This window comes from Poromitra crassiceps, assembly GCF_964638095.1.
Source record: "Poromitra crassiceps genome assembly, chromosome: 4".
NCBI classification, from domain to species: Eukaryota; Metazoa; Chordata; class Actinopteri; order Beryciformes; family Melamphaidae; genus Poromitra; species Poromitra crassiceps.
The window spans coordinates 40012533-40018532 of NC_139626.1; the positions used below are offsets into that span (position 1 = coordinate 40012533).

The 6000-nt window shown below is 42.7% G+C and overlaps 1 long non-coding RNA gene across 1 annotated transcript; it reads right to left on the reverse strand.

Moving 5' to 3' along the window:
• Positions 1–3351: 3351 nt before the first annotated feature.
• LOC310775515 lies at positions 3352–5787 on the reverse strand. Its single transcript, XR_014552675.1, has 4 exons — positions 5499–5787; positions 4194–4322; positions 3940–4001; positions 3352–3735 (listed from the first exon to the last, which is right to left on the reverse strand). It is a non-coding gene; the product is annotated as an uncharacterized lncRNA (long non-coding RNA).
• Between the last annotated feature and the right edge of the window lie 213 nt (positions 5788–6000).

Sequence of the window (6000 nt, forward strand, 5' to 3'; positions counted from 1 at the left end):
AGTCAGGGCTGGTCAAACGCCTTGGTGTGCCTGAGACATTGCCAACACCAGCTGATATTGTCATTGTGGATGTTTCACAGCTGTTCTACCATATTGTGTGGCCACACGGGGGCAGTCCCTCAGATCTTATCGCATCCATCCAGGGTTGTTTGAGACGCTACCCAGCTGCCACTGAGAAAATCATTGTCTTCGACAAGTACCAAGATGTCTCTGCGAAGGATCATGAGAGAATGCGCCGGGCTGGTGATATCATCATCGACTATGAGCTCTCCATCGCCAGTCCTTTACCCAAAAGAGATGTCATCCTGAAGAGCAAGAACAACAAGCGGAGGCTGGCGAGCATGTTGTCCACCTTCAGTGTTGATGACAATGTGACAATGGATACTCTCGATGATGGTGCATTTGGTCATGACGAGGCAGACATCACCATGATTTCCTATGTCCTTGTGGCAGCCAACTTTGGAAAGGGTGTGATACGCGTGCTTAGTGATGACACTGATGTGTTTGTCCTGTTGGTGTATTGGGTGTATCGGGCGGACCTACAGTGCAAAGTACAGATGGAGCGTTGGGATGGGACTGTACTGGATATCAACGCAACCTGTACTGACCTAGGGCCAAAATGTCTGCAACTCCTTGGCATGCATGCCCTCAGCGGGTGCGACACGACCTCATATCCATATGGCAAAGGCAAGATCAGCACACTAAAAACTTTGCTGGCAGGGAACTTCCCAGGCTTGGCTGATGTACTGGGTGAAGTGGGCATGACAGAGGCTGATTTGCTGGAGGCAGCAAAACCCTTCCTCCTTGCTCTGTATCGTCAGCTGCCCGGAACTTCTATGGAATCTGCCCGATTTACGCTGTTCACCAAAAAGAAAAAAAGCCCCAAAGTGATGGCCCTTCCTCCAACAACGACCAACCTGTTGCAGCATGTGTTGAGGGCTCATTTACAAGTGATGTTGTGGAAAGCGGCAGACCACCAAGCTCCACCCGACGTGTCAGCCGATGTCACAAAATTTGGATGGGAGATCCAGGATAGTATCCCCGTTTCTGTCATTGCTAAAGGTGACCCGGCACCGCCAGAGCTAATTGACGTGATCCGGTGTCGATGTAGGGCACAGGGTAAGAAGTGCATCACTGAGGCGGGTGGCTGCCACAAAGAACATCTTTCATGCACGTCATACTGTAACTGCTCTGGTGAAGATAGCTGCTGCAATCCATACACGAACAGCCGAGATGTTCAAGCTACAGATGAGGAGGATGATGACATGGGGGATGCTGAGGAGGCTTTTGAGAATGATGTAGACCAGGAGGAGGATGTAGACCAGGATGTTGGGGAAGAGAGTTTTGATGAAGGTGCCGATCAGGAGGGCGAGGGCCTGCATACAGATATTTAATTTAGTTGCGAAAGATAAAGATTATTGTCTTATTGCATAATTTTTTTCACACTTTTATATTTCTGAATACCAGTTCTTGTGACATGTTAATGGCAGTTCTCACACAAAGAAAACATGAATAAAGCGAATCATGAATGTTCATCAAGTTGTTGTTTCTATTCATTGTCCACCCAGAGGTCAATTTTAACATTGACCTGACCTTTAGCACATGAGATTGAACTGCAATTAAAAAAATAACATCAGAAATGGATTCTACACTCATGAAAACCCTAAAAAAGAGGTATTACACATCATTCTAGGACAAGCGGGTCAAAAGTAACATTTTTGAGATGGCGTTCGGCGGGCATCTTGGATTATGCAAATTCCCAGAGTTGCCCAAAGTTGCCATTTGGGCAACCAAGCTAAAATTGTTCAAGGTCCCCATATTAATACAAATCAACAAAAAAACTTCATAGGAAAGAACATTTCTAGGTCTAGTATTGAACAGATAGAAACGTCAAATCGACTAGTTGGGGATTTGCAGTCACAGAGAGTGATGTTGTCTCCTGGTCTGACTGTCAGCTCTAACTGTGATCCAGAGATCCCATCCTGAGCAGAGAAAACAGTTCCTGGAAAACAAAAGCAATCATGAAAGCGAAGTGAAATGTGAAGAGTTTTGCAGCGCTCACATGTCAGTATGAAGTCATTGTCAAAGTTCAACATAACAATTAAAACTTGATCTTCTATCTGTGCCAAAATCTTACCTAAGAGAACAGTCAGAAAAATATGCAGCCTGTCCATGAATGATGATGATCTGGAGTTGAGAAGTAGCTTCTTCATGTCATGTGTGATGAACACAGCCTTCTCCTTTAAAGGACATGCCAACACTGATTGGCTGAATGGAACATTTTCATCTGTGGTTTGTTTTATCTGTGTCATGAAGTGATGGGCTGGGCCTTGATGTACAAATTTCAAACAAATGTCATTCACTGATGCGAGCCTTACAATAGTCCATAAGGTTGGAATCAAAGCATCATTTTCTGAGATCCTGGGAGAATATTTCATAGATACACTTTAAACTCAGTGTAACTTCACTGTACAGGCTTTTGCTATTTTGAAAGATGCAACAATACTGCAGTTCAGCAGCTGTCCAGTTGATTATCTAAAGGAGGAGGGGGGTTGTGTGTGACACATGTAGAGGCTATCTATAATATCAGATTCAGAAGAATAGATTATATACTGTAGAATTTTACACATGGGAAAAATTTACCTAGTGAAAAAAGAATGATCCGCACACCAAAGCGAGCTCCCGTTAGTTTTTATTTATTTATTTAGCAAACAGCGTGACGTTTCGGGCCACACTGGCCTTCCTCAAGACGCTTTCTGAAGTGGCAGAGAGACGCCGTCTTAAATACCCGTATCAATATACATGACAGCTCACCAGGTGTTCATCAATTAGTAATTAGAAAAGTAATTCAAAAAGTTAAAAGTTGTACACACAAGAAAAGTAGGTTATTATAGACACAAATGTACAGATTCTAACAGTATATATATATACAGTATAGACAAGTAGGACAAATATAGTTATACATGCCCCCCAAAAGGGAGTCGTTTTTAAATTAACCTACACACGCGCATGTGTGTTAGTGCGTGCGTGCATGTATGAGTACACACAGGCATGTGTTGGTGTGCCTTTTTGTGGTGTGATCTATTCTGCAAGCACTGATGCTCCTTCTGGTGGTCTCATATCCTATAACATACACTTTGTTGTGTTTTACTTTATGTCTTGAGGTCCACACATGCACGCACGCACGCACGCACACACACAGCCATTTTCATGAGCAGTAAATTCAATGATAAAACGGATTATTCGACATTTAGAAACAAAACTCCTGACTGCATTGATTGATTAAAATGATGTTTATTGTAAAGTAGATTGGTAACAATACAGTAGGCTAATGATCATCTGTGCAGTTTATTGAGATGACAAAACTTGTTATATAGGTTGAGCCAAATTTAATTAGCAGGTGACATCAAATGCAAAAATGTAATTCTTTCACTACTTACCATTAACTGAGATGTTGCAGTTTTTGAATTAGCGTGATAGATGCTTCAACGATGGATACAGAAAAACGATCAACTTATATCATGCAACATTTCAAAACAGCCTCAGCAACAGTTAGTTTCTTTTATATTTATTACTTTATCTAATTACTGACAATACTTGTCTGCCCCTTCACACCCTACTGGTATTGACGGCAGAATAGGTGCTGAAGTCAGAGCTCGGGGCTTTCTTCTTCTTTGGTCTCCGTGATGCCGGACGGATATTCACTGCAGCATAACACACGTCGTCATCGTCATCCTAAGAGACAATTTGACATTTGTGTATTTAGAATCATGATTAGGATATGATTTGCTGTTGAACTATTCAGTCATCACACACTCTATAGACACACACATGTATGTAACTGCCCAAATAAATAAAGGGCCGTGGTAAAGGAGAGATAAAACAAAATGCCAACTAACACACATGAAGACTGATAAAAGCTAAAGCTCTGTTGGTTACCTGATTCCCTCTTGGTTGACGTCCAGTGTCAAGTCTTCTCTGATGATCTTGAGCTTCTTTAGCTGCAGACATGAATACAGCATCAGATTATCTGAGACCAGTTTTATTCTTCAATTGAAAATGAACATGAGCAAAATATTTCAGATTACTGAAAAAAAGTAAAAACATAAGAATATGCATATTACCAAAGCACAAAAATGAATGGGAGACTTGAGATCAAAATGAATAAGTGTGAGATATATAGAGTAGCTGACCTGTTTTCTGCCAGAGGTGGTAACCCAAAACTGACAGGAGGGAGGAAAGAGCAGCAAAGACTGGACACAGAGTCCAGCACAGTCCACAGCCTTGGGTAGGCTCAGAGTTGGCGTCACATTTTTGTGTGCCTGCAGTCACACACACAAAAAACAAACAAACAAACAAACAAACAAAACAAAACAAAACAAATTTTTTCTTACTTGAATATATAATTTACATGTCTATGCTTCCCGCCTATCTCCACCCATGGAAACCATTATTTTCCCAAATACATGTCTTTAAAATAAGACTTAATAATGTCTGTTTTGGTCAGAGGTTTTCATCGGCAGCAATGTCTTGATTTTGCATTGCTCACTATGATGTGGTTCCAGCCCAGGACTCCTTACAATTTTCTTTGAGTAAACAAAAAAGTACTATCAGTATCAGTATCTTGTTTTAAATAACTTCTTCTGGGGGGCATGGTGGTGCAGTGGTAAGCACTGTCGCCTCACAGCTAGAAGGTCCTGGGTTCGATTCCCACCTGGGACGCTGTGAGCGCTGTGCCCGTCCGCATGTCCTCGAGTGCCCGCCGCCCAGGTGGGGTCTGTGTGGAGTTTGCATGTTCTCCCCGTGCCCCCTGGGGGTTTCCTTCATATAGGAACCCCTTCACCAAAACATGCAATATCCTGGTTGCTGAAGTGGTGCCTCCTCTGGTCGTTCGGGTTATGGCACATGGTATAGCACCGGGTCAGGACTCGTAAGTGGGCCGAGAGTGGAATCACGGCTCAAGCCGACCCAACCTCGAGCCAAACCGGACGCGGTGATGGTGGTGCCCACTCACGAGTTGGAGGTTAAGGTTAGGCAACTAGAACAACTTGGTTAAGGTTAGGGTAATAGTTGGGTCAGGGTTAAAAATGAAACAACATGCAAGGCAGGCAGGAGGTGAACCTGCTTCGCTCGCTTGAAAGATGAGCATGCTACGCAAGGTCCTCTAGCCTAGCAGTCACGGCCAACGGCAACATATGTTGTTTTTTTTCCTGTGAGGATGGTCTGCACATGCAAAGGTTATAGCTCAAGTCTTATTTACAAGAAAATCAAAATGGAAAATCTTGGGTGCACATTTATGATGTACTTCACTTCACAGAGCTAAGAGCTCTCTCGTTTGACAGGGATCACTTTGTAAATCAGTTGTGTGTTGTATGATTCCAGACTGTCTTTGCTGTAGCACATTTTCACATAGGCCTACTAATAGTAACAATGGTGGACTCAGCATCAAGTTGTAAAATGCACTTAAAGCATAAAGTGTACCCAGAGCAGAAACTTACTGAATAGGATCCTTGTGGTGACAATTCCATATTTGTAAATAGTTGTGTGAGTAATTGTGTTCTTTTCCTCCACCTTGGGCTCTTCAGTTCCACAGTAGTAGACGCCCAGGTCAGAATCACTGATGTTCTCAATATTTAGGTCATAGGATTTAGAGGAATTGTTATGCACCAAATTAAAGCGAGGGAAAGGATTCAGAGAATTTGTATAATAATCTACACTATTGTTGGGCGAGTGTGACTTAACTACACGTTCGTGGTGGGTTTTCAGAATGAGAGCAGGCTGGTTCTCATGAGAACAGTTCCTGTACCACACTATGTAAACTCCAGTTGGGGGTTTACAGTCACAGTAGATTGTGATGTTGTCTCCTGGTCTGACTGTCAGCTCTAACTGTGATCCAGAGATCCCATCCTGAGCAGAGAAAACACCTCCTGGAATACAAAAGCAATCATGAAATCAGAGGTAAATGTGAAGAGTATTGCAGCGCTCAACATTAGAGTAAAT